Below are 10,000 nucleotides of genomic sequence, written 5' to 3' on the forward strand. Positions count from 1 at the left end.
CACACACACACACAAACAAAATGACACACGGAGACATAATGTACGCTGAAACTGAAAAAAAGATCCTCAAACACACACACAGGGAAGGGAGGAGGGTCGAGTGGAGGGTATGGCGGACTGACAGACAGACACACGCCACGCCCGGCTTCCCTCTGCTTACTCTGAAAATACTGTATATCCCCCCCATCAACAAACAGTAAAGGGAGTATTAGAGAGGATGTGTGTAGCATTAAATCATCTCACCCTTATTGTTCTGTGTTCTAGTCCTCCTTGGCCTCTTGTTCTTCAGCTTGTATCATCTCCTCCTCCTCCTCCTGTTCTTTTTTTTTCTTTTTTCTATCGTCACCTCTACCTTCTCCTTCTCCTCCTCCTAGTCATCCTTGTCCTTTTGTTCGTCTTTCATTTTTACTTTTCATCTCCTCCTAGTCCTAACTCTCTTGTTCTTCGTTTTATCATCTCTTCCTTTTTCCTCCTAATTTTCATCATCGTCTTTGGTGTATTTTGTTTTTTCTTCCTCCTCTAATTTTCCTATTTTTTGTTTCATTGTTGTCATTGTCTGTCTTTATCTTGTATTATGTTTCTTCCTATTATTAGTTTCACCTCTTCCTGCCTCATCTTTCTACATCTTCTCCACTCTTCTTCCACTGCTCTCCCTCTCTCCTCCTCTTCCTCCTCCTCTTCCATCAAACGCTGATATTTAAAACGTATACACAGGAACATTCTGGGTTTTTCTTCCCTTCTCCTCAACGCCCTCTCACTCCTCCTCGTCGTCTTCCCCACCCCCCTACTCCTCCTCCACAGCATCCTCATCATCCACCATCCTCCTCCTCCTTCTCCTCCTATTCCGCCTCAATACGGAAACTAGAAAAAAACACGAAAAAATATGAAAGAATCGATTACATCACAGAGGTTACCGAGTCTCTTCCAACACTACCACCACCACCACCACCACTGCAGCCTTCAGGGAAAACACACCAACACCAACACACACACACACACACACACACACACACACACACACACACACACACACACACACACACTTTATACATACGTGAGTGGAGGACTTCTTGTCGTTCGTGACGTCACAATCACTCACGCCTTCTCACCTGAGGAAGGAAGAACACGTGTGGCAATTAGTGGAGCGCCAGCAGGTGGAGGGCGTGGGAAAAATAAGTCACTCACCACGGAACAGACATTAATTAGATAAGATAAAATAATAATGGAGCGATAAGGTATTGGTAGTGATGGTGGTGTGGGAAAAATAATAGTGATGGTGAAATAGTGACTTTAGTGATGATGAACCCTTCCCCCCCCTCTCTCTCTCTCTCTCTCTCTCTCTCTCTCTCTCTCTCTCTCTCTCTCTCTCTCTCTCTTCGCCTCCCCTTCCGCTCCTTCAACTCCATCCTTCCTACTTTCATGCCTCTCCTACTGTTTTCCTTCTTTCCTTCTATATCCTGTTTCTCTCTTCCCTTCCCTCTCCTGAATCATCTTCCTCTATCCTGAACGCACCCTGCTCTCTCCCTCTCTATCTCTCTTTTATTCCATCTTACTTCTGTCCTTCTCCTTTTCCTCTCCTAAACCCTCATTTCTTTATCCTACGCTCCTTCTTCCCTATCTCTCCTAACCCTCCTTCCCTTATCCTACCCTATTCCTTCTCCCCTATCTTTCCCTGATCTATTCTTGCCTCCTCCCCCTTCTCCACACCCTCTCCAGCCACACCGCGATCATTCCACGCCCCTGTAACCACGCTCGGGCAGCAGAAGGGTGGAATGGTGAGTTGTGATCCGCCACGCCACGCCACAACCGGGCATCCTCCAACGCCATTTAACGTTGCAACGCCACCTCCCACGTCCAACGCCATATTAAAACGATATAAATGTCTCTCTCTCTCTCTCTCTCTCTCTCTCTCTCTCTCTCTCTCTCTCTCTCTCTCTCTCTCTCTCTCTGTGTGTGTGTGTGTGTGTGTGTGTGTGTGTGTGTGTGTGTGTGTGTGTGTGTGTGTGTGTGTGACGCAATATTAGTGGTGATAATGGTATACTGCACTGAGAGAGAGAGAGAGAGAGAGAGAGAGAGAGAGAGAGAGAGAGAGAGAGAGAGAGAGAGAGAGAGAGAGAGAGAGAGAGAGAGAGAGAGAGAGAGAGAGAGAGAGGGAGGGAAAACTCTTGCCACTATCAATTGCAGTTTGTTTATCGACTACGTGTGTGTGTGTGTGTGTGTGTGTGTGTGTGTGTGTGTGTGTGTGTGTGTGTGTGTGTGTGTGTGTGTGTGTGTGTGTGTGTGTGTGTGTGTGTGTGTGTGTGTGTGTGTGTGTGCTCGCTCCTACACGGACGCCTCAAGGAATGGAGATAAAAATACCATGACCTTTTCACACCACAATAAGGTCGATACTCACGCGAGCATCGATACTAACATGAACCAAAGTGACAGAGTGGCAGAGAGAGAGAGAGAGAGAGAGAGAGAGAGAGAGAGAGAGAGAGAGAGAGAGAGAGAGAGAGAGAGAGAGAGAGAGAGAGAGAGAGAGAGAGTAAAAAAAAACAAATGGATTTATGTAACACTCGTATTTATGAGGGAGAGAGAAGGAAGCCAACAAATATACAACTCTTTTATACATTTGTACTTTCCCCTCTGGTCTTAACAATTATAAAGATACATGTGATTAACTACAAGTAGGGATGTTTCGGGAGCTGAATGTCTGGCTGGTGTGGCTGTGTACCTCCAAGCAGTGGCGAGAGGAAGCACAAGTGGTATAAGGGGCGTGACAAGGGTGATCTCAGTTAACTCCCCAAGGCCAACAATCAGAACAAAGATAGTGATGTACAGTGATGGTGTGTCTTGAGTGCCCTACTGAAGGTGCCACGAGTCATGGATGTGTCTCGATTCTTTTTTTGTTTGTTTATTGTAATTATTATTATCATTATTATTATTATTATTATTATTATTATTATTATTATTATTATTATTTCTTTTAAAGGTTCGAGGAGCATGTGTAAGTAAAGATATGATCACTGTTCAGGTCACACACACACACACACACACACACACACACACACACACACACACACACACACACACACACACACACATGGCTCCCTCGCCACATCCAGGAAGGGCACTGCACTCCCACTATCGGGCAAATTATTTATTCATTTATCTATCGTTAAGAAATTAAGAACACTGGAACCTAAGTGATCGAGAGTAAATACAAGCACGAACTGAAACCATCCCTATACTGCTGCTACTACTACTACTACTACTACTACTACTACTACTACTACTACTACTATCATGAGTCAAATTGCGAAAAAGTGACAAAATATCAAGAGTTACGACCATTACTATAATTCCTCCTGCTGCTACTGCTACTGCTGCTACTACTGCTACTACTACTATTTTCAAGGCCGCTGAGTCAAACGTTTGCGCAGATATTTGGCATTTTCAGCCTTTGTTTTAATGCCACACACCAAATATTGATGCCGCTCCAGTCTGCCTCTCCACCTTCTCCACTGCCCCCCCCCCTTCCCCCTCGCCCTGCTCCACCACCACCACCTCCTCCCCAAGCCAACGCCGCCCAGCTCGTCTTGCCCTTCCGCCTTATCAAATCCAAATGAGGCGATTTCTAGATGGTATTTGGGGAGAGAGAGAGAGAGAGAGAGAGAGAGAGAGAGAGAGAGAGAGAGAGAGAGAGAGAGAGAGAGAGAGAGAGAGAGAGAGAGAGAGAGAGAGAGAGAGACCAGCATGATGTAATAATGATAATGTATACAAACGAACGAACAAACAGGCAGGAAAATAAGAAAGAATAATAAACAAATACAGAAGTAAAGAAAGGTTACTTGAGATCATGCAACAGAGAAATATAAAAAAAATAAAAATAAAAATAAATAAATAAATAAATAAATAAATACATACATAAATAAAAAAATTAAAAAATCAACAGTAGGAAAAGATGTTCCCCCACTCTCTCTCTCTCTCTCTCTCTCTCTCTCTCTCTCTCTCTCTCTCTCTCTCTCTCTCTCTCTCTCTCTCTCTCTCTGTTGCAATCATCCTAACAACCTCCCATCAATATAACCTTTTTTTTTTTTTCAAATCGATACTTTCCTCCCATGCACCTTTTAATTATTACAGTACATTACGCTGCTAATTATTGACCAGGTAGAATCAGTAGGCCTACCTTAGTACATTCGACCAAGGCCTAAATGAAGCTCCGGCCTGCTTCAATCGATGCTGTGATGCGCTAGTGTTATGCTAGCTTATGTTAATTTAAGTAATTTTGTTACGTTGAGGTATAAATGTCATGAAAAGGTTGTTGTGTTGTACTATGCTGTAAGTGGTCTTTGTTATGGTATATTATGGTGCGTTACTATGCTGCTGTTACTACTACTACTACTACTACTACTACTACTACTACTACTACTACTACTACTACTACCACCGCACTAGGAAAAAAAGTGTAACAAAATAGCAAGAATTAAAAACACCACTATCACTATTAACCCAATTACTACTACTACCACTACTACTACTACTACTACTACTACTACTACTACTACTACTACTACTACTACTACTCTGTTACGGTGACGTGTTCCAATAACTACTATATGCTGCTATGGTATGCTGTATTATGCTGCACGTGGCCTAACCTACGCTACATTATACAACTTCCACCACAATGTTATACTGTATTCACGTATGGAATATCTGTGAGTGGCCTGCTATGCTGAATTATGCTGATTTCCATAGTATATTATTGTTATGCCATGCTGATAGGTGTGTTAATGACCATATCACCACGCACTTAGTCTCCCTTTTGTACCTTTTCATGTTCCATTCATGTTAAAACTTCAAAGGAAATTAGTCATGATTATTCTGTAGGGGATTTGTATATGAGCTGGTAGTAGTCGTAATAATAATAATAATAATAATAATAATAATAATAATAATAATAATAATAATAATAATAATAATAATAATAATATCTGGGGTACATTAAATTCTTTCCTATTTCCATATACACGACATGATTCCCCCTTTCTCTCTCTCTCTCTCTCTCTCTCTCTCTCTCTCTCTCTCTCTCTCTCTCTCTCTCTCTCTCTCTCTCTCTCTCTCTCTCTCGCTATTTCCTGCATCCAAGTATCTCTCTCTCTCTCTCTCTCTCTCTCTCTCTCTCTCTCTCTCTCTCTCTCTCTCTCTACATTTCTAATCAGCGCAACCTTTAGGCTATCAAACGGCAGACACACACTCACACACACACACACACACACACACACACACACACACACACACACACACACACACACACACACACACACACACACACACACACACACACACACACACACACACATTAACCTGACATTTATGTGCAACTACAAAATCTGTACGCCTACCTGACTCAAGAAACACACACACACACACACACACACACACACACACACACACACACACACACACACACACACACACACACACACTGACAACGAAACTCAGGTGAACAGGGTCGAGAGAAGTCAGGTCTGAGGTCAAGACTGAGGTGGAGGGGAAGAGTGAGTGGGGAGAGAGATAAAGGGGAAGGGATGGAGGAGGGAGGTGGACAGGAAGTGGGGGAGGGTTATAAACTTGATGTCTGTGCGTGGAGGGAATGGGAGGGGAGGGGTGGGAGAGGAGGGAGAGAGGATGAGAAAGAGGGATGGGAAGGGAGAGGAGGAAAGCAAGGAGTATGACGTTAGTTCTCTTCCTCATTTCCTTCACCTCCTTCTTCTTTCTCCTCCTCCTCCTCTTCCTCTTTCTTCATTTTTACCTTGTATTTATGTATATATTTCCTCTCTTCCCTTAACATTCCCATCAGTTTTCTACATTCCATTCCTCCACTCCTCCTCCTCCTCCTCTTCCTTCATCAACCTTTCTCCTCCTCTTCCGTTTTCCTTCCCATCATTTCCTGTCTCTCTCAACTTCCTTCACTCTCCTTCCCTCCTTCAATGCACGTGTCTATTCGCTCCTCCTTTCCTCCCCTTCCTTGACCTTGACACACACACACACACACACACACACACACACACACACACACACACACACACACACACACATACCCCCTCCCCTAGTAACAGATGGTGAACTTTCTCTCTTCCCCCCTCTTTTCCTCCCCTCCCTCTCCCCCTTCAACTCCCAAATCCCCCTTAATTTATCCACCCCTCCCTCAATCCCCACTTCACATCCGCACACCTGACAACCACGCACCCCTCCCCCTCTCATCTGCCCCACCTTTAACCCCCCTCCCCCTTCTTCTTCGCCTCCTCCTCCACAACCCCCCAACCGGAACCTCAGCTCCCCCTCTTTCCATTCCTTTCTCCTCCACCTCCTCCACCTTTCTCCACACTCCATATCCTTTTCTTCCCTCCACCTCTCTATCGGAATTTACATATTTTTTTCTTCTTCCTTTATTCAGTGTTTGTCTTCGTAGAGAGAGAGAGAGAGAGAGAGAGAGAGAGAGAGAGAGAGAGAGAGAGAGAGAGAGAGAGAGAGAGAGAGAGAGAGAGAGAGAGAGAGAGAGAGAGACGAATGAGCAATCAAATTTGGTAAAGTAACACCTCAAATCCATCTTTATAGAAAACGGTCAAAATTTGCATTAAAAGACGTCCATTTTCTTTTCCGTGTGTGTGTGTGTGTGTGTGTGTGTGTTGCATCACCATCCTGGACAGACACACACACACACACACACACACACAGACGGATGGAAGGAAGGTTACCAAACAAGCACCATTCCCTCCCTCCCTCCCTCTCTCTCTCTCTCTCTCTCTCTCTCTCTCTCTCTCTCTCTCTCTCTCTCTCTCTCTCTCTCTCTCTCTCTCTCTCTCTCTCTCTCTCTCTCTCTCTCTCTCTCTCTCTCTCTCTCTCTCTCTCTCAAGTTTAATAAGGGTGAATCTGCCTTCAATCAATACCTTATGAAGACGGTGATTAGCCTAACGAGGACAGGTGAGCACAGGGGTTAATTACAGGTGATGGCTGACGAGGTGAAGGGGTGACGTGATGGAGAGATGACGAGGTGAAGAAGGGTGAAGGGGTGACGTGATGTGGGAAAGGTGTAAGTCAGTAGGTGTGTGTGGTGGGCATGTGTGGTTACGATTGATTGACTGACTGACTGACTTAATGGGGAAATGACTGACTGACTTGACTTGCTGATTGAGGGATTGACTAACTGTGGGAATGACTGACTGACTGACTGGCTGTCTGATTGAGAGATTGACTGACTAATTAAATGTGGGAATGACTGACTGACTTTGGGACTGATCGACTGACTGACTGACTGACTAGTTAATTGAGGGATTGACTGACTAATTAACTGTGGGAATGACTAACTAACTGATTGTAAGACTGATCTACTGACTGACTGGCGGACTGATGAACTGACTAACTAACTGACTGACTGACTGGTAGACTGAGGGACTGACATACTAAATGGAGAAATGCCTGATTGACTTTACCTTACTGGAATGACCTGCTGGCAAACTAACAGATCCACCCTCAGAATTTTATCGCCACAAGACAAACTAAGACCGGGAATGATTGCCAGGCATGACATAACACCTGTATAATGAAACCCAACACATTACACGTGGAAGTGGCAACTGATACAAACTTCCAAGGATGTTTTGTTATTCTTAAGAGATAAATAATTCAACAACACCAATGGGAAACACCAACAACGACGGACTAAATAATCTCAGTGGCCTTTTAAAATATTTGAGATAAAGCAACAATATGACGTTCTAGGCATTATCCTGTGTGAGTCACGTGTAGACCTCATGCAGCCTCTCTTACCAGTATATTTTCATTAATACTTGAATATTTTGCTATCTTTTCCTATTATCTTACTTTACTTTCTCTACTTCCTCTATCTCCAGGTTCACCATTAAATATTTTCTCATTCCAGTACTTATTTCCTTTCCTTTTTATACGCGCTATGTTATCCTAGTGTGAGAGGAGGAGGAGGAGGAGGAATAAGTCATGACCTTTAGTATGTGATCTGAGTGAGAGAGAGAGAGAGAGAGAGAGAGAGAGAGAGAGAGAGAGAGAGAGAGAGAGAGAGAGAGAGAGAGAGAGAGAGAGAGAGAGAGAGAGAGAGAGAGAGAGAGAGAGAGAGAGAGAGAGAGAGAGAGGCAAGAGGTAAGTGCAATGTCAGGTGAGATAATGATGTTAAGCAAGGTAAGAGGAGGCATCTCTCTCTCTCTCTCTCTCTCTCTCTCTCTCTCTCTCTCTCTCTCTCTCTCTCTCTCTCTCTCTGATTCCAGTAACAGTCGCATTTATTTAGCAAGATACATTTCTCCTCATCCTCTTCCTGTCTCTTCAATTAATGGGAATTCCCTCCTTTCCTTGAAGAGAAATTCCCGAGTCCATGACGCACGCTGGGAGAGAGAGAGAGAGAGAGAGAGAGAGAGAGAGAGAGAGAGAGAGAGAGAGAGAGAGAGAGAGAGAGAGAGAGAGAGAGAGAGAGAGAGAGAGAGAGAGAGAGAGAGAGAGAAATGTAAACAATGGATAAGAAGATTAACTGACATTATCAACGAAATGTATGAGAGAGAGAGAGAGAGAGAGAGAGAGAGAGAGAGAGAGAGAGAGAGAGAGAGAGAGAGAGAGAGAGAGAGAGAGAGAGAGAGAGAGAGAGAGAGAGAGAGAGAGAGAGAGAGAGAGAAATAGCTTTACTGATTACAATGATAACAAGGATGCCAACTATCACTTCTTACAACAGACGCCCCACGCAGAAGGTTCACATTTAAACACACTCAAGTAAACCGGTGAACCAAACCGTCACACAAGAAAATAGTATATTAAAACTAAACCTAACACTGAAAGAAAGAATGCCAAATAAAACAACAAAAGACAAAAGGAATATAAAGATTAAAATAAACTGTTCACATTTTATACACTGCCTCTTCAATAGTTTATATTGTATCAATATCTTTTCATTTATCTACGTTCTTCCCTGTTCCTCCTCTTTCATCCTGTTTTTCTTTCCCTCCCTTTTTCCCCATTCTTTTCCTTGTTACCCTTCTCCCTCCTCATTCTTCTCTCTTTCTCATCTTCCTCTCGCTCTCCTCCCTCTCTTCCGCCCTCCACTCCTCTTCTTCCTCCCTCTCCCTCCCAACCCAGCATGATAAGAGAGATAAGGCGCCAGGCCAGGTATCTAGGGAGCTCGCCAGGTAAACTCCATCTCAGGTGAATCTGATTGGCGCTGGCGTCCACCTGGCGCCGCCCGATTGGCTCACGGCAGGCTTATCTGTGTGTTGTTTGACTGATGGCTGCTGGCTGGCGGGCGCGCGCGCACACACACACACACACACACACACACACACACACACACACACACACACACACACACACACACACACACACACACACACACACACACACACACACACACACACACACACACACACACACACACACAGCTGACCATAAGGTAATGCAGATAGTAAAAAAAATATTACTCACGAAACACACACACACACACACACACACACACACACACACACACACACACACACACACACACACACATTATTGCCCTAAATATTCTTCAAGTGTTAGTTCAAAATAGTCTTCCTTTTCTTCTTTCACTGGTATCTTCAGGTCGCTTCTCGCTGTTTCGTAAGAAGAGGGAGTGCATCACTGGTGACGTCACTCCGCCGACGGGAAAGTTAATCGGGGCTGCTAGATAACCTTCCGAAAGACAAGGGCGCTTCTGCCACTTTTATGCTGCAGTGTATGTTCTGAATTACCGAAGTGATGTATATGATAATTCGGTGATATTTCTTGTTTTCTCATCCTGCAAGACTTATGAAGTATTCTTTGGACAGCCTGATTGACAAATGAGGCAATGCTCAACTTGACATAAGACAGGAAACTTGTATACGACCAGTGCGCAAGACAGTACGTCCTTTGGTCAAGCTATGATAAAGTAGAGAAAATTTTGCCATGACGGGAATGACAGAAGGGAAGACAGGAA

At 44.1% G+C, this 10,000-nt stretch overlaps 1 protein-coding gene across 10 annotated transcripts in view; it reads right to left on the reverse strand.

The window, feature by feature from the left end:
- LOC135111721 (eukaryotic translation initiation factor 4 gamma 3-like) overlaps positions 1 to 10,000 on the reverse strand; it is a 132,868-nt gene that overhangs the window by 98,488 nt on the left and 24,380 nt on the right. For 2 of the 10 annotated variants that reach the window (XM_064025372.1, XM_064025368.1), the window contains exon 2: positions 1,055 to 1,109. The exons of the other annotated variants lie outside the window; for them this stretch is intronic. The gene's annotated coding sequence lies outside the window, so the exon portion shown is untranslated. The remainder of the gene's footprint in view (positions 1 to 1,054; positions 1,110 to 10,000) is intronic. 10 annotated transcript variants of the gene reach the window in all.

This window comes from Scylla paramamosain, chromosome 22 (assembly GCF_035594125.1).
Source record: "Scylla paramamosain isolate STU-SP2022 chromosome 22, ASM3559412v1, whole genome shotgun sequence".
NCBI lineage: Eukaryota > Metazoa > Arthropoda > Malacostraca > Decapoda > Portunidae > Scylla > Scylla paramamosain.